This window comes from Leucopleurus acutus, assembly GCF_964270905.1.
Source record: "Leucopleurus acutus genome assembly, chromosome: 3".
Lineage (NCBI taxonomy): Eukaryota > Metazoa > Chordata > Mammalia > Artiodactyla > Delphinidae > Leucopleurus > Leucopleurus acutus.
Genome location: NC_139145.1, coordinates 137976041 through 137995587, shown reverse-complemented (window position 1 = coordinate 137995587; position 19547 = coordinate 137976041).

The window sequence follows — 19547 nt, the reverse complement described above, 5'->3', positions numbered from 1 at the left end:
TGGTGGTGGAAGACTAGAGAAGAAGAATTTTATATTTTATTTTTACCTTAATTTAATTCTTGGATTTTCTTATCTGGTGCATGAATTATATTTTTATGTCAGCATGAGTTATCAGGTACATGAAATTATGGCTGTTTTTCTGTTTTCTTCCATTTATTTTTGTGTATAAATAAGGAAAAATGTCTTTTTAAAATTTGGAAAAGTACTTTAGGAAAGTACTCTGCTATCTTCCTAACTTTCCTTTCACAAAGTCTGTTTATGTTGTACAATAATTATTTTTTCAGGATGGAGGTCTTATAAGGTAGATACAAAAAGTGGCATATATCTCTTGGGTCAAACTAATTTCATGTTATGAGCAAAATTGTGTAATGTCATTTTTAAAGACCTTTCTCTGATCTATCAATCTACAAAGTTAAATAGCTGAAATCACTTCCCAAACAAATTCTTTTGCAGTCAGCAAAATGAAGCAATTACATGAATAAGTTTTTCCACTTGGCCTATTTTTCTGCCCATGGTTATTAATCAGTCTCACTGACTACATTTTCCGTTTTACATCCACTTTCAGGCACTGCTCCAGGTGGCCAAACATTTCACATTACGTAAATAAAATAAAACAGAACGTTTGCCCATTTAACAAATGGATGTACTTCATATCTAACACTTCCAGCCTCTTTCAAAGCACTCAGAAAAACACAATATTGTTTCTATAAAAGGACACTCAATATTTTCATTCTATTTGGCCAACTGGAATTTAAGTGAAATTTTACTCCAGCAATCTTAACCAAATAACTGAATTAATTTAAATTGACACCCTATTATCTACTAGCTTTTCGAGACCTTTGGCTTGATTGTTTTATTGCTTGCCTTGTCTCCTCTGAATTCAAAGTCTGGAAAGTAGCTCTTCTGAAACAGGTGTTTCACATAATGATTGTTTTGAACGCTGGATCTTAACCCTGGCTGTGCAACAGAATCGCTATTTCTTTATACTAATACTCTGGACACAATCAGGTAGAGATTTGGATTTAATTGGGACAGTGTGAGGCCAGGGCCCTTTTTTAAAGCTCTAAACATGATTCTATTATGCCCACACATACGCCTTAGGCCTCAAACAGGACCAAACACCACTCTTGCATTAATGATACTTCTCTTAAATTTAACTCAAGTCCTTACCACTGATAGATTCCTATAGACTGATCTGGCCTAGTGATAACACAGTTGTAACAAATCTACTTACAATATCTGTGTTCTTCATAGGAATTGCGCTGTTATAAGATTAATGGTTCTTGGGTCTGAAAGCTTTAAAAAATAATGATGCTTGTCCTACTCCCAAATTCTAAAGTGTGACTGGGCATTGGGATATTTAAAAATTTTCCCAAATGAGCAGCCAAGGTTGAGAACCACCCTATAGGACCGAGATACTTAAGAAAATCCAAGTCCTATCTTGTCAAATATAATGTCCCTTTTTCCCAAAGAGATCCCGAGTATATACCTAACCACAGGATAATGACAGACAAAGGGAAATAAAGTACAACAACTATATGGACACATATTCTGCTTTTTGAAACTTGGTTTGAAAATTTCTGTTAGAGTTCATTACTAGAAGTCTACCTCTTGAAAACATATTTTCACTCTGCAACATAGGGTCTAGGAAAATTAGTGAGATTAGAAAATTTCTTCCATGGCCTCCTCTCAATTTCTTTTATCAACTTCCCCTTTTTCTCTATCTAGGAACCCTTCTTGTGTCACAATCTCCAAGGGCTTTGCTCTCAGCTAATTAACTAAGACATTATCTTTCAAAGTATAAGATATTTTCTCCCAAGGATGCAGAGTATCAATATTTGATAGGGCAGGTAATGGGAAGATTTCAATTGTCTTTCCAGGGATATTACATCTTCTCACTCTATTCATCAGAACAGTCAGGTCTCTAGACCAACATAAAAAAATTCACAGTTGAAAAGTGAATTCCTGTTGTGTCCAGTACTGTCTTGATTTTAGCAACAAAGGTTCCACATCCAAAAAAGCCCTCATTCCTGAGCAGATTGGGAGATTGATTGCCCCCCTTTCTACCTGTGTCTCTCCCTTTCGTGATTGGCTTATAAACATTGCTGCTATGGTCTGAATGTTTGTATCTTCCAAAACTTATGTGTTGAAATCGTAACCCCCAAGGTGATGGTATAGGGAGATGGGGCTTTGGGAGATGATTAGGGAATGAAGACAGAGCCCTCAGGAATGGGATCAGTGCCCTTATGAAAGAGACGCCAGGGAGATCCCTCCCCCTTTCTGCCATGTAAGGACATGTGAAAAGACAGCTGGCTGTAAACTAGCAAGTGGACTCTCACCAGATACCAGATATACCGGTGCCTTGATCTTGGATTTCTAGAACTGTGAGAACTGTGAGAAACAAATTTCTGTTGTTTATAAACCACCCAGTCTGTGGCAATTTGTTATAGCAGCCCAGCAGACTAAGACAATGGCAAAGGTCACAATTTTTTAAAAAAATTATTTTAGTGCATTACTCATTGCTGTTTTTGTATTTTTTAAATACTATATACTCATTAAGAGACATTAGAAATATATAGAAAATAGTAAGAGTAAAACCAAAATCATTGACAGAAATAGTCACTATTAAAATCTTAGCACACTCCCTTTCAGTATTTTTTTCTCTGATTTATATTATACCTCTTAATGTCAAAAGAAAAAAAATCAGAGATTCACTCCTGTCGACCAACTGTCCTTTGCCTCTAGATAATTTTGGACAAATACATAACTTAATTCTATCCAAGCTTCCCTTTTACAGACTCCATGCAGATTAACCCTCTTCTGTTAAGACATCATTTCCTGAGGCAGAATAAATATGGTTACTAAATATATAAGCTTTCTGAGTTAAGCCATAGTTCAGTTATGCTTCCCTAAGTTTGTAGCAGCTGGATTTGGAATGGCCACAGAACATTTCTTGGACAGCTTCTAAGAATGAGTGATATTTTCTTTTGCAATTTGCTTCTTTCTTTTTAAATTCAATTCTTGTAACATAACTATAACTTGGGGTGCATTTTTGTCTCATGTTCATATTCTAGCTTTCAAAGTTCATGTATATTTCCATATTTGTGTATTTAAATACTATTATGTAAAAGTATGTGCAACAATAATGGGATTATACTGTACATACAAATTTGTATACAGCTGTTTTGAAAAGTAGTTAAATACTGAATATATATAAAATAATATTTATAAAATAGGTATAAGATATTGACATACATAGTAAAACAATAATGTATCCACCTCTGAGTTTCAAAACTAGGACATTGAAATACCATTGAAGCCACCTGCTTTGACCAGTCCCTCTCTTCCCTGCTCTATTCAATCATTTATTAGGTCCCAAACTAGTTTGTTCTCAGATTGCTTCCTATCTACTCTCCTGCTCTGTTTTGTATTTCAGGAAAATACATTTCCAGGCATCTGTGACAGGCAGTGGAAGAAGCCAGGGTATCAGCTCTCTGTCTCCTATGGTATCTCCTGCAAAGCTCGTCTCTTTCCTGGGGGCCCAACTCCTGACAAATGGCCCCTACTTTCATGGAGCCAACTACAGTAGACAGTGCTGATCTCAGCTCTAGCACCTGCCTGAGATTCTGGTCTCCTGTCTCTGATAATGATACCTCCTGAGGCCGGAGACAGATGGACCCCCAGGGCAAACGGTTTGACTTCATTCCTTGTGGACTGCTACTCAGAGATGGGAATAACAGGACAATTGAGAGAGGAGGCTGGGCCCTTCCCAGATAGAAGGTAAGAGACCACATATTCCTCATTCTCGAAGTCAGGAGACCTCCCCGACTACACATGAGCAGAAGGGCTCCTTAGAGGCCAAAAGGGGAGTGATGCCAACTAATGCTCACTTACCCATAGGCCTCTTCAGTAGAATCCATCTTGGCTAAGAGATGTGCACACACACATGGGAAAATCTTGAGATATACCAAATATGGACTTTGAACCAGGCAGATCAAAATGATTGGTCAAAGGAAACCCAGAAGAAATGCCCCATAAAAGTGATTCAAACTGCCACGAGGGCACGACTCTCTCTCTCTGAGCCCACCTGTGTGTCTATCCACATGTACTGTACTTCTTTTTTCTCCTAATACATACTTTACTTGTTTCCCTACTTTCCGTCTTTGTGGGAATTCCTTTTCCGCAAAGCCATAGGGCCAGGGCCTTGTCACTGACCACTGGTCTACTGGCTACGATTCGGTGCTCTCACTGCCGTGACCTGACCTCAATCACTGGCCGGGAACCAAAACAATGCTACAAGCCGTTGCAGGCTGAGGCCACCAGAGATCACTCTTACCGTTATCCTTCTAGCCCTAGGGGAACTGCTGGTTTCCTGCTCTTAAGTAGCTAACTCACCATGCCTGGTTTGGCTTCCATCATCTGCGTAATTAATTATCTCCATTAACTCACCTCTACTTGAAAGACCAAGAAGAGTTTCTGATTTATAAGTGGACACTAAAAGCTCTTCTATTTCTAGTCTGCTAGATTCATCAAACTTAATTATTTAATTTTATTGAATTTACTTTCTGCATCTCCTGAAATGATGATTTGCTTTTCTTCATTTCACTTGTTAATGTGAATTACATTTATAGATTTTTTTCTATTGTTAAAAGTCCTTGCATTCATAGAATAAACCCAGTTTTCATACTATGTTATCTTTCTTCATAGATTGCTAGACTTCATTTGCTAATTTACAATTTTTGCCTTTAGTTTCATGAGGGAAATTGATTATAATTTTCCTTTATTGTACATTTCTTTTTTTCTTTTTTCTTTTTTCTTTTGGGGTACGCAGGCCTCTCACTGTTGTGGCCTCTCCGGTTGTGGAGCACAGGCTCCGGACGTGCAGGCTCAGCAGCCATGGCTCACGGGCCTAGCCGCTCCGCGGCATGTGGGATCTTCCCAGACTGGGGCACGAACCTGTGTCCCCGGCAGTGGCAGGTGGACTCTCAACCACTGCGCCACCAGGGAAGCCCCTATCGTACATTTCTTGTATAATGTTGGTATCAAGATTGTAGTGGCCTCATTAAATGAAGTGTTCCTTCTTTTTCCATTCTGGAATACTTTTTGCTTTTTGTGTGATAAAAATAATACATTTCTTGAAAACATTTGTTAGAACTCACCAGTAAAAATGTCTGGACATGTTAGTTCTCTTTTTGTGGGAAGAATTTTTAGCTTCTAATTAAATATGTTTAATAGGCTAGGAAATTTCTCAAGTGTTTTATTTCATCTTGAACATTGACAAATTTGAATTATGAAAAGTCCTCAGATATTATTTCCATGGATATTATCTTTCCCTAATTCTATTTTTCTTTTGTTGATCATATTAGATATCGACCCTATTTCTCTCTCTGTTTCAATTCAATCTCTGTTTCACATACACATTTTCCTTTCCTCCCTTTGCTATATCCAGTATAATTTTTTCACATCTAACTTCTAATTCACTTATTTTATCTTTGGCTGTTTCTAATGTAGTATTTAATCTGTCCTTTAAGTTTTTGATTTCTATGATATTTTTTATTTCTAAAAGTTCTCTTAAATTATTTCCCAATCTGCTTGATATATTTTTTTCTAATTTATATTCCTGGAACACTTCTTTGATTTCTTTAAACATCTTAAATATAACTTTTATGGTTATATAATAGTTCTAATATCTGAAATCTTTATCATTCTATTCTATGTTTCTGCTCATGATGCCTATTTCCTCATGAGTTTTGTGATAGTCTTGTTTTTAATTTCATATTTAATGGAATTTTGTCAGTGGTAATTCTTTGAGACCTGCGATACATATGGATTTCTCCAAACTTGTTTTGTTTTTGTTTTGGCTAGGTTCTTGGAGATAACACCAACCAGGGACAGCTATAAAATAAATTTTCAGTTGAGTTTTTAAAAATTATATAGGTAGTAAGATTTTAAAGTACAAATTCATGTGAAGATGGACTTGTTATTCTTCCTTCTCAACCTAGCATTAAGTTTGGGGCAGAAAATTTTTCTAGTTGGCCCCCTCTGAGAGGCGGGGTTTTTCCTAATTTTCCCTTTCACTGAAATTATAGTCCTTTGGAGTTCTGGCTTTAAGCAGAAGACTCTGGTTGTGGTGGTTGCGTATCTCTCTGGATTCATATAGTATCCTCGTGTTTAGCCTATCAGGTTTACCTTAATTCCTTTACAGGTTAGCAGTACTCCTTTTAAAATGACATGTACATTTTATCTGGTATGAGTACATGTTATATAGAAGATTGGGGGTTCAGCAAATCCAGTCTACCATATTGTTGGTAGAAAAATATCTCCTGCTTTTTGAAAACATTATGTCAACCATTTTTATTGCCATTAATATTTTTTATAAATGTGCTTCCAAATAACTTCACAGCCTTTTTAAATATTTGTTTGTTATCCTGTATTTAACTAATCTGCCCCCTCCTCTCTGTTTTTTTGAAGTGAAGGTTGTACTCAACTCTGTTTTAAGTTAAATTATTCTCATATTTATATCCTGTGAAATTTGTTGGCATTATATATTAATTATGAATAATTGATCATACATAATGTCTTTAATAGAATATTTTTTCTGTTAATATAAATTTCATAAATATTCCTTTAAATAGCTTTATAGAATTTCCTCTTGTTTAAATAATTGAAGACAAACCTCTTTCTTCCATTTCCTATTGCTTCTGGTCAGTTGCTCTCTCTTTTTTCTTCCATAAGATAAATTAAAAAATTTTAGTACCAGACTCTATGATGTAATATTTCTTACTCCAAGCCTCCCACAGCATTTTAAGGATTCAAATTGACCTTTTCTTCTATTTTTCTTATTTCAAGTTGCCAGTGTGCCAATACCTGGGAAATCTCATCAAGGGTTTAACAGTCTATACCCTACTGACTCATTCTTTATTTCAATTTGATCTTCCTTATTCTCATTCAATTCTATTTTTTTTTAGTAGTATAAGTTCTTCAAGCTCTTTATTCTCTAATGCATTTTTCCAGGTTAGCAGCTGTAACCCTTACTTGCCCTCATTCAGCAAAAAATAAATGCACTAAGCTTCTTGATAGCAAATTATTATAGCAATTTGAGAACAAGAAAATTGATGTACTAATAAACAAATGAGAACCTTAAGGTCGTTTTCCTCACAAATGGAACAGAGCTGGGAATCCCTGGGACCCTCCTGGGTTTTATTCTGAACAGGCTAAACATATCACTACTTAAAATTAAGTTTTTCTACAGTTCTCTGATACTTGTTTACATTTATTCATGTTTACACTTGTCCAGTTTCTAATTCTCTAGATTTTGCTGCTCATAAGGGGGTCCTGGGATAAGCTTCACTTGGGGCTTGTTAAGAAGGCAGCATTTCAGGCCCCTCCCAGAGCCATTAAATCAAAATCTGCAATTTATCAGGACCTCCAGTTAATCTGTATGTGCAATTCAGTTCAGAAGCACTGATCTGGCAGACTGGAAGATACTTTTACCTGCCTCATAAGTTTTAGGTGACATAATTAATCAAGCAAAAAGATCACATTTCTTAATAGAAGGAACAGTCACTGACTATACTTTGAGGGGCAAAATGATACAAAACAGTATGGTAGTAGCAAAAAAAACAGAACTATAGATCAATAGAACAGGATAGAAAGCCCAGAAATAAATCCACACACCTATGGTCAATTAATCTATGAAAAAGCAGGCAAGACTATACAATGGAGAAAAGACAGTCTCTTCAATAAATGGTGCTGGGAAAACTGGACTGCTACATGTAAAAAAGATGAAACTAGAACATTCTTTAACACCATACACAAAAATAAACTCAAAATGGATTAAAGTCCTAAATATAAGACTGGATAATATAAAACTCTTAGAAGAAAACGTAGGCAGAACATTCTTTGACATAAATTGCAATATCTTTTTTTGATCCATCTCCCAGAGTAATGGAAATAAAAACAAAAATAAACAAATGGGACCTAAGTAAACTCAAAAGCTTTTGCACAGCAAAGGAAATCACAAATAAAATGAAAAGACAACCCACAGAATGGGAGAAAATATTCGCAAATGATGCAACTGACAAGGGATTAGTCTCCAAAATTTACAAACAACTTGTGTGCTCAATATCCAAAAAACAAACCCAATCAAAAAATAGGCAGAAGACCTAAATAGACATTTCTTCAAAGAAGACATACAAATGACCCAGAGGCACATGAAGAAATGCTCAACATCACTAATTATTCAAGAAATGCAAATCAAAACTGCCATGAGATATCACCTCACACCAGTCAGAATGGCCATCATCAAAAAATCTACAAACAATAAGTGCTGGAGAGGGTGTGGAGAAAAGGGAACCCTCCTACGCTGTTGGTGGGAATGTAAATTGGTACAGCCACTATGGAGAACAATATGGAGTTTCCTTAAAAAAACTAAAGCTAAAGCTACCATGTGACCCAGCAATCCCACTCTTAGGCATATATCTGGAGAAAAACATGGTTCAAAAGGATACATGCACCCCAATGTTCATTGTAGCACTGTTTACAATAGCCAAGACTTGGAAGCAACCTAAATATCCATCGACAGATAAATGGATAAAGAAGATGTGGTACATATATATTGTATTGTGGTACAATACAATGGAATATTACTCAGCCATTAAAAAGAATGAAATAATGCCGTTTGCAGCAACATGGATAGACCTGGAGATTATCATACTAAGTGAAGTAAGTCAGACAGAGAAAGACAAATATCATATGATATCACTTATATGTGGAATCTAAAAAAAAAAGATACAAATGAACTTATTTACAAAACAGAAACAGACTCACAGACTTAGAGAATGAACTTGATAAATAGAATATTTATAAATGGAATATTTCCTGCCATATCAATACACAAAGGATGTCACAGTCATCAATGATTGCAACCCTCCAACATGAGCCGGTGAGCCCTGAGGAAACTCAGGGCTGAAAAGAATATCTGCCTTCTAGCAGCCGTCAGACTGCAGCCACTCCCTGCAGTGAGCCCTGAGGAAACTCAGGATGTGAAAATACAGGATACTGGCCCCAAATGGCTGAGGTGCATATCAAAGGAACTATTTCAGTGAGCTCAGACTCTTGCATCTTCCCATACATAGAAAAGCGCTAAATTCCTCAACTTGAGATGTCTGGTTTTCTTTAATTAACAATAATCTTTTGATGTTCCCGACTACCTGCCCTTATCGCAAAACCCCTGTATATCCTGGCTCCCCCCACCTCGCCTCCTCGGAGCAGTTTCTCAGAGTTACCTGAAACACTGTCTCCCAGGCTGCAGTCCTCATTTTCCCCAGATAAAACTTAACTTGCAACTCTCACATTGTGCATTTTTTTTAAGTCAACAAACTTAGGGTTACCAGGGGGGAAGGGTCAGGGGGAGGGATAGACTGGGATTGACATGTACACACTGCTATATTTAAAATAGATAACCAACAGGGACCTACTGTAAAAAAATAAAACAGTAAACTTACCAACCAAAAAAAAAAAGAAAAATGAATAGAATCTTAAGAATCTGTGGAACAATATCAAAAGTTCTCATCTATGTGCACATGGATACCCAGCCAGAGAGTGAGATAGGGGGATAGATTAAAAGTGGACATGAGAGGGCTTCCCTGGTGGCGCAGTGGTTGAGAGTCCGCCTGCCGATGCAGGGGACGCGGGTTCGTGCCCCGGTCCGGGAAGATCCCACATGCCGCGGAGCGGCTAGGCCTGTGAGCCATGGCCGCTGAGCCTGCGCGTCCGGAGCCTGTGCTCCGCAACGGGAGAGGCCACAACAGTGAGAGGCCCGCACACCGGAAAAAAAAAAAAAAAAAAAAAAGTGGATGTGAGAAAAATTTTGGAAATTTTTCATTAACTTGATTGTGGTAATGACTTATACAAATGTGGAAACTCATTCAATTATACACCTTAAATTTAAATATAAAAAATTAATGTCAATTGTACTTCAATGAAATTGCTTTAAAATTTTTAAATTACATACACAAAAAAAGAAGAAAAGTAAATGTCCTTACACCCCCCAAAAAAAAGCTCAGAGATGATAGAGACCCAGACGAAGATTTTTTACTTAAGACATGCCTATGATGCAGTTACAATTGCTGAATGAAACTGCTTAAACAATTCGATCCAGATTTCATCTTTCTTTGAAGCAAAGGGAGGAAACAATAGGCTTACAGAACTCTAGGAACTAGAAGTCAGCTAGCAAAAACATACTATCCAACCTACTCCATCTCATCATATTGCTTTCTTGAAAACATTGCACAGAGCCAGTTAGCATTCAAAAAGCCAATGCTTCTAATTCTAAAAAAATTAAAAGACACACTGTAATTTTATTTCAAACGTCTTATAGGATACTACTTAAAATTCTTTTCTTCTTGCTTCATTAAAATCTGATTAGCAATATGTAAAAACTTCCACTTTATTAGCAATCAGTAACCTCTCTTCTTCTGACCAGCATTATTTTCTTTTCTATTAAATATAGAAAATGAGATTCTGGGAAGTATACCTAAACTTTGTGATCCTGAGATTTTGTATTTTCAAATTGAAGTTACTATCCACTTGTATCACAAAAAAAAAAGTACTTAAGATGGTTTAGATTATATTTAAATATTGTTGGATGAAATGTACTTAGTGGCTGAAGCCAATTATGTTACAAACCATGTGTTTTTCAGTACCAAATTAAACGAAATGGAAAAACGATGACAGTTCTATCTAGTATCCCTGCTTCAATATTGCACAAATCAGGATCATACATCTTCTGTTATATATATATATATATATATATATATATATATATATATATATATATATATAAGTTCTGGGGCTTCTGTTCTACTTAGAAATAAAATAATTGATAAGTAAGGAAATTGTGTGTTTATGTGTATAATAACAAAAGAATGGGTAGATCTAGAGACCCAAATTGCCTGAATAGCCAGCTGAGTACTTTAAGCAGTATGTATTTTTACTCCAACAATTTTTTATTAAACTTCAGTGATGAGTAAGCAGTGTATACTGAACATCATGAATACTTTCCTTGGTGAGTCAGGATTATCTCAACACAATACCAGTGTCATATAGATTAGAGTTAAAAAGTGACTGCTCTTGGGACCTTGGGGTATTTGAGTGATGTTGATAGCATATGAAGAGAAAAACATGCCAGTAGAATTTAGTCTGCCACCTGCATGAACACACTCTTGCTATTTCTGAATGTTAAGGATTCCCTTAGCTTTTGAAGCACTTCGACTCGTGTTTGGATTTACCTGTAATCATGGGGCTTGACAGGCTCTACCTTTCTGGTCCACATTGCGCAATGAATACCTATTTTCTGTTTCTTCCTAATCTGACCCATTTTGATCTCTTCACCTCTAAATCTTATTTGTATTTTACAGTAAACATACATAACACATATGCCAATAAGTAGAGTGGAGGATGGAAAAATTGCCAGACAACTTTGTTTAATATTGTTCTTTTCACGAACTAGACACCATAACACAGAAAAAAATTTAAGAATGTGTGCATGTTCAGTAGCCTTCGGTGCTTACACTGGTTATTGCAAAATTTGCAGGAATCAAAATTTGTTGAAGATTCACTAGGTCTATGCTGGTTAATTTGGTGTGTCAACTTGATTGCATCACAGGGTGCCTAAATATTTGGTCAAACATTGCTTTGGGTGTCTCTGTGAGGGTGTTTTTGGATGCGATGGATATTTAAACCAGTGGACTAAGTGAAGCAGATTGCCCTCCCTAATGTGAGTGGGCCTTATCTAATCAGTTGAAGGTCTGAATGGAATAAAAAAGCTGACCCCCCGCTTGATTAAGGGATTTCCTGCCTGACTGCTTTTGAATTGGGCCATCAGCTTTTTTCTGCCTTCACATTTGAACTGAAGCATCAGCTCTTCCTGGTTCTTGAGCCTGCCCATCTTTGAACTGAAACTATACCATTGGTTTTCCTGGGTGTCTAGCTTGTGGACTCACCCTGCAAATCTTGGACTTGCCAGCCTCCATAATCATGTGAGCCATTTCCTTATAATGTATATACTATATAATATACAATATCCTTTTAGTTCTATTTCTTCAGAGAACCCTAATACAAGGTGCCTCACATAACTTCAGAATTTTGACTAAGAAATAATAATGAAAATGCATTTCTTATAGTGTTCTTTAATCTACTATTTCCTCTACATGTGGTGTTCTCATTTGTGTGCATGGTTATTGTTATAAGATCAGAGGCTAGTGGAGGTATTTGTCACGACCTGTTAACTTTTTCTTCTATACTCAATTTCCTGACCAATTCATGCTTTCCTTTTGCCCACCTCTGCCAGATTTGGGGACAAGTAATAGATTAGCTCATGGCGGCTATGTTAAAGATGAATTTTCCTTCAATCAGTCCAATTTTTAGAAAAGAGACTAGTGAAATTATTTCAGATTATAACTTCAAAATCATTAAGTGGGTTATAGAGCTAGAGAACAGAGTTGACCCTCTCCATTCTCAGATGGTTATAAGGAAAACTGTATCCACAAAAAATATAATGGAAGCAGAATCTCTTGTTGCATATTCAACAGCTATTTCCCATTCCTCCTTTTTTTTAATTTTTTGGTAGCCTTTCAGAAGCTTGAGTAGGCCAATGTCAAATGTGTGTCATTACTCAGAATCAGGCTATTTATTAGTTACCAAGCAAATGTATGTTTACTGGAATCATCTGTTCTTTTTATTTTATTTATTATTTATTTATTTATTTTTGGCTGAGTTGGGTCTTCATTGCTGCACGTGGGCTTTCTCTAGTTGTGGCGAGCGGGGGCTACTCTTCATTGCAGTGCATGGGCGTCTCATTGCGGTGGCTCCTCTTGTTGCGGAGCATTTTCTGGGCGTGTGAGCTTCAGTAGTTGTGGCACGCAGCTTCAGTAGTTGTGGCTCGCGGACCTTAGAGCACAGGCTCAGTAGTTGTGGCGCACAGGCTTAGTTGCTCCACGGCACATGGGATCTTCCTGGACCAGGGCTCGAACCCGTGTCCCCTGCATTGGCAGGCAGATTCTTAACCACTGCACCACCAGGGAAGCCCCCCATTCCTCCTTGATAACAGATCCCTATTATCATTTAGGACCCTGGTCTCAGTTGATGAACCATGAAGGAGTCTGAGTCAACAAGGTAATATTTTCTCTTTGCTTGTGGTTGTTTTAGAGGCAGGTCTGTGATGTATTTCTGACCTCTGAGATATAAGAAGAAATATGTTGAAGACTTCTGGGAAAGATTTCACCTCTAATTAAAAAAAAAGAAAGCCTTTTTTGCCCCTTTCTCTATTTTCCTACTTTGGAAACTTCCAAATAAGTAGAGCTGCAAAGCTATTTACAACTTTGAGGTGATGAGCCTGCTGGTGACATTCGATACCCTGAGGAAGGCAGAGTGAAAGGATAGAAAGAAACTAGTTTTTTAAGATACCACTGAGCCACCAAACCAACCCTGGGACCAAGTACCTTAAGACTTCTTGTTAAGTAAAAATCAAATGTTGCTGTGTTAATTAAGTTTTCTATTGCTTTCAACCAAACACAACCTAACTGGGATAATCTAGAATGATTAATTATGTATTACAGTGCATGAATTTGTCTTGATTTTTCAATGGTTCTTTCTGGTTATGTTGGCTTCATACTGAGTAGCCTATCTTTTCTCGCATTATACATAATTGCATTATGTTAATTTCTGTTATGATGTTTTCTATTGACATTCTCATTAATGTAATACCATATGGTTGCCTTTGCTTGCACAATGTAATCTGCAAACATACATTATTAGAAATATAAATAAAGTATTTTCTTTATACTAATGGTCTAAAGTACCCCTCAGAAGTTCACAGAGTTTAGAGCAAAATGCTTTTTTTTTGGCAAAATAACATTTTTGTTCTTTAAGGAAACAACTCTTGATTTGATTCCAGGCCATTGTAGAGACTGAAGTCCTATCAACGGAACAAACATGACAACATGAACTGCTTTTCCTGAAATGAGTGCTACCCAATTAACTAGTCTTCTCCATTAGCAGGTGGGAACAACATATGTGGACTTGAGCCAAAACAGATTCCAAAGACACAGTAAGCTGCATGAGCTTACTGTCTGCACTGCTGCCCCTCCTTAATGCTCACCTATGTCTTCATGGGAAGTTCCCTCTGGCCAGTTGACCAATGAGGGGAAAGCTGGGCCTAATTTACAGAAGTCACTGCACAATATATCAGCACCAGAGAAAAGTAGATTGCTTAGGCATTATGGTCCACTTGAGTGTAATCTTAAGAGAACTTCAGGCCATATATATGGTTGTTCACTATTCCTGTAAGGAGAGATAGTATTGATTTATATGTGGTGGCTAATGATTGGCTAAGCGTGTAGGGACTTGGAAGGAACAAGACTGGAGGTTGGTAACAATGAGTTTGGGGGAAGAGACATGGGGATGAATCACTGAGAATGAACCAGAGTAGGAGAACATTTGTGCTTAATGGGAATGCTCACCAAACTACTGTCAAGAAGATTATCAATCAGATATTCACTTCAGGTGTGATACAACCTCTTTCACCAGGTACTACATTACTTGTCAGAAGGCTACTGACCAAAGCAACCTTGGTGGTGGCAGTAGAGAATATGCATGGGCTCAGCAGCATGCCCCATTCCTCTCCAAAGCCAGCTTATCTGCAGTACTATTAGGTGTCCAATATGCAAGCTACAGGGATCAAGGCTAAGCACCCAATAATATGTCATTGGTGAACAAACCACTCGCTTTTTGGCAGGCTCATCGATAATCCTGGCAATCTTCTGTCACAGTGGCAACAGGGAATTTTATAACTGGAATAGATGTTCATTCTAGGATTACGTTGTCTCCATTACTGCACACCGTGCTTCTCTGATTACCACTCTCCATGAACATATCAAATACCTTATATGCTGCTGCAGTATCCAATTCTACATTGCTCCTATGCAAGGAACCTGTTTTATAACAAGAGAGTATTCATTGGACTTGCCTGTCTCACCATTTACCCTATCCCCCCAAAACAACTGTTATTACAGAATGGTGAATGTTCTATTAAAGTCCCAATTGCAGTGCCACCTGAGAGACAATGGCTTGTAAGGTTGGGCTGATACTAGAGGATGAGGTGTGTGTTCTGAACTAGTAACCAAGCATGAGCTTGTATGGTGTCTCCCACAGAGCAAATACGAGAATCTTTGATCTGGGTTATGGATGTCAGAATGACACCGTTCACTGTTAAAACTACTGATCCTTTCCCTGAGATTCTAGGCTGTGCTGAATTGGTACCTAAGGGGAAGAGCCACAGCAATATTCCACTGAATTTGAGGATGAGGCAGCTATGTGGCCTTGAGGGGTCCTCATGCCTCTGGACAAACAGTAAAAAATTTAAGAGTGGATCCATTGTTGGCCGGGTTAATAAACCTTGACTCTAGAGAGGAATTAAAATTGCAATTTCTGAGAAAAGTAGAAAGGACCCAGGGGATACCCTTGGGTAGCTCCTAATTCTGCCAAGTCCTGTGGTAAAAATTAATGAAGACTAATTGCCAAAGCCTGGAAGCAGCCAAGATAGCCTTCAATGGGTGGATGGATAAATAAGCAGTGGTACATCCACACAATGGAATACTATTCAGTGACTTTTTAGAATGAGCTATCAAGGCATGAAAAGACATGGAGAAGATAGATGTATTTTGCTAACTGACAGAGGCTAGTCTGAAAAGGCTGTATACTGTAGTATTCCAACTATATGACATTCTGGAAGCCACATAAAAACAGTAAAAATATCAGTGGTTGCCAGGAGTTGGCAGGGAGGGGGATGAGTACATGGAGCATGAGGTTTTTAGGGCCCTGAAACTATTCTGAATGACACTATAATGGTCAATACATGATATTATACATTTGGCAAAATGCATAGATCTGTGCAACACGAAGACTGAACCCTAATGTAAACTATGGGTTTTAGTTAATAATAATAATAATAATGTATCAATGTTGATTCCTCAATTTTAACAAAAGTACCACACCAATACAAGATGCTAAACTTTCTTGGAACTCTCTGTACTTTCTAACTCAATTTTTCTGTAAACCTATAACCACTCTAAAAAATGAAGGTTATTAAGTTTTAAAAATAAACTAAGAATGACTACAGCAAGCTCATACAAATAAATTATGAAGGACATTTCTGTCAGGAATGAAGATTTGGTCACTTTACAGTGTAAAACCTCAACTAGCAGAGATGTTAGCTGGGGGCACATGGTCATAGATACCTGGTCACCAATAATGACCTGGTGACCATCCACAGAAACAAGGGCCTTAACTTACACCCACATTTTCTTTCCTGTATTGTCTTTTATATATTTACATATCTTAACAGTTTTTCCATCTTCTTTCCTTTCCATTTCTCCCTCTTTTTTTTTATGTAGGGTATATTGAAGGTTAATTTTGAAGCTGTACTTGACAAAATATCAAGATAGTATAGTGATGGACTTAGAAGAGGAATGGACATCACCCAGAACTCTTGGCCTTAAAGTAGATGCTGCAACTGGTGATATCTTTGGATTCTTCCCTTGTTGTAGAGATGTAGGTAAGTGTTCACTTGTGGAAGAAATCGTGTTATGTTAGGAGGAAGCGTGGGTCTTTTGTGATTAATTGAAAAAGATAAAAGTTTATGTTAATATTGAGCAAACCAAAAGATGGGTAATGATTATAATTTGAAGTTTGTTCCTATTTTTGCGGAATTCCCTAGCCTCTCAGTCTTGATGGGAGTAAGAAGCTATTTCTTGCTTTAGAAGCTAATACGCCGAATGCATGCTTTCTCCACCACCTTTGCAGCTAGGGTACCAGCATATGACTTAGGTTCTGCCAGCCTGTTTGCCGGTGCTGAATTTTGACTTAGGAATTCATAGAAAAGAAACAGATTCAGTTAAGCTTTCTCTGTTTCTAGTGGAGGCAATGCAGCAGCTGCTAAAGTGTCTGCTGTGCGGTGCACGGTGGGTGTGATAGTAGTTTAACAGTTGGCCTCGGATTGTGCAACAGGTACAGTTGCCGCCTTCTGCGAGCTGCAGCGTTAGTTCTTAGCGACGGTGGCAGTGGTTTCCTCTCTGGACCAGTTCTACAACATGGTTTGGGGCACGTTTCCTGTCTATTTAACTTTAAGTCTGGTTTTCCAGCCTTTTCCACAGTTCCACAAGCTCCCCAACATTTCTGTGATAAGCTTATTTACTGTTAAAATCAGGCATATTAGGCGTCTGTAATTTATATTTTAAAAAATCCAAGATATACAGTTAGAAGAGAGGCACAGCAAAATTTATCTTTTTAATTTAAGATATAATCTATGTCACATCAGGTAAAATGAACAAAATTCAACAAGTTGAATTGAGGTAAAGACCAAAGATATCTTAAGCCTGGCTGGTCTTAAAAATGTAACTGGATAGGCCTTAGGTTTTTGACTAAGTAGAAAAAAGGTTACATATGTGTGTGTGTGTATATATATATATACATATATACATATGTATACATATACTTAAATATATTTATAAACTAACATTTTAAAAGGCCTGGAGTGTTTGGGTCCAAATGTTCTGGCTAAAAATGTTGATTCTAACCTTGTGGGAAAAGTGGAATGTGAAAATATACTGATAATCTGAAATCAGTATTTTTAAGTGCTAGGAAACAACTTTTTTATAGATTTTCCATGGGTATTACATGGAAAAGGAAATATTGGGTTAATTAATATGAAAACCGTAGGTGTAATCATAATTAGAATTTTTAATTTTTACTTCTTGAAATGTTTAATATGTCTTGTGCTTTGTGAATCTCTAAAAGTGTGAAAAATACAGCTTGATATTTTCTAAATGTATTTGAACATGGACTATTTTACTTATTAAGTTAGCAAGCAAATACTCCCCTAAACACTCTGGCAAATCTGGTATAGATCAATTGTGAGCTAACATTTTAGCACGAATCTATTTGAATGGTTTTGGCTGCAAGTAACAAAAAGCATAATTCAAACTGGCTTTTATAATAAAGAGAATTAGGATAACAAAGAATTAAGGATAGTTTAATGCAAAGGTTTAGCAATGACACAAAATAAACGCTTCTTGCCTCTCTGTATCTCCCTTCTACATTATTAAGTGTCCGTTTTATTCTATGGCTTGAAATTCCGTGTCATCACAAGGTAACTCCCTCATGCTTCCTCTGCTGCTATCAGAGAGAGGCTATTTTCCCCTCAATCATTGAATTAAAAAGCTGTGCTCCCTTCTGATTTGATTAGCTGGAAGCATATGCTCCTTCCCACACCAATGATCATGACCAAGAGTGCTTGGCATGGGGGTCTTCCCACTCAGATATTGTCATGGCTGGGAAATTTACTGTCTGGTCAGCAGTATGTGTGGGCAGGGAATACTGAATGCTTAGGAGGCCACTGCATGTATTTCCATTTCAGTAGACTTTGCCATTAAGATACTGCTACAACAACAATCAGAAGAGCAGAGTCTGGAGCCCCCAACTTTGTTGATCTGACAAAATGAGGTTGTTTTCAACTGGATAGTTTTAAAGCTCACCTATGCCCATATGTCCTAGTCCAAATTTATTTTAAACAATTTTCAGACCCATACGTTTAGGATATTCCATTTGTTTGTTTATGCATGAGTGCATTGCGTATTATACATATGTACATCATATGTATAAATATTTACAATATATGCGCATGCACACTCCTACATACATTAAACTGTTTTCCCTAAAGAGTGAAGAAAAAAGATGGGTGCCGTAGTCAAAAAGAAAATTTTTACTTTATTTACATTTGTAGAATATGCATCTAAATATTTTACATTGTGGATGTATTAATATTTTCACAGTTTTATTTATTATTTATTTATTTTGACTTAAAATGACAGACATGTATTTTCTCACAGTTCTGGAGGATAGGAGCCTGAAATCAAGGTGTCAGCAGGGCCACGCTTCCTCTGACACCTGTAGGGAAGACTCCTTCATGCTTCTTCTAGCTTCTGGTGTTTGCTAGTGATCCTTTAAATTTCTTGACTTAAAAATGCACCGTTCCAATCTCTGGCTCCATCATCACATAGACTTCTTCTCCCTCTGTCCTTGTCTTCACTTGGTGATCTCCCATAATTTTAAACACTACTTTAAAACCAGCAGATGAGTTCCCTTAAACAAATTTGGCTCTCACCTAAAAGATATCAAAGTATATGGTAGAGGCACTTTGCTTCTCAGTCTCCTCTATAGAAATTTAGAAGGCCCCTACACTTCAGAAGGGTCTAACATATGTAATTACACACATGCACTAAGGTCTACAACTGTCAACCAAATACTGACAGAAAGCTACAGGATGCGACATAGAGGTGGAAGCTCCAGGGTTTGCATTAGCTTCTACTAGTTCTTTCCACTGTGTCTGCCATGTTTCATGTTACTGTTATTTAGTTACTGAGCTAATGTACTTATATTTATAAAGGGTCTCGTGTGAACCTGTAAATAATTAAAGATGCATTAGCTCC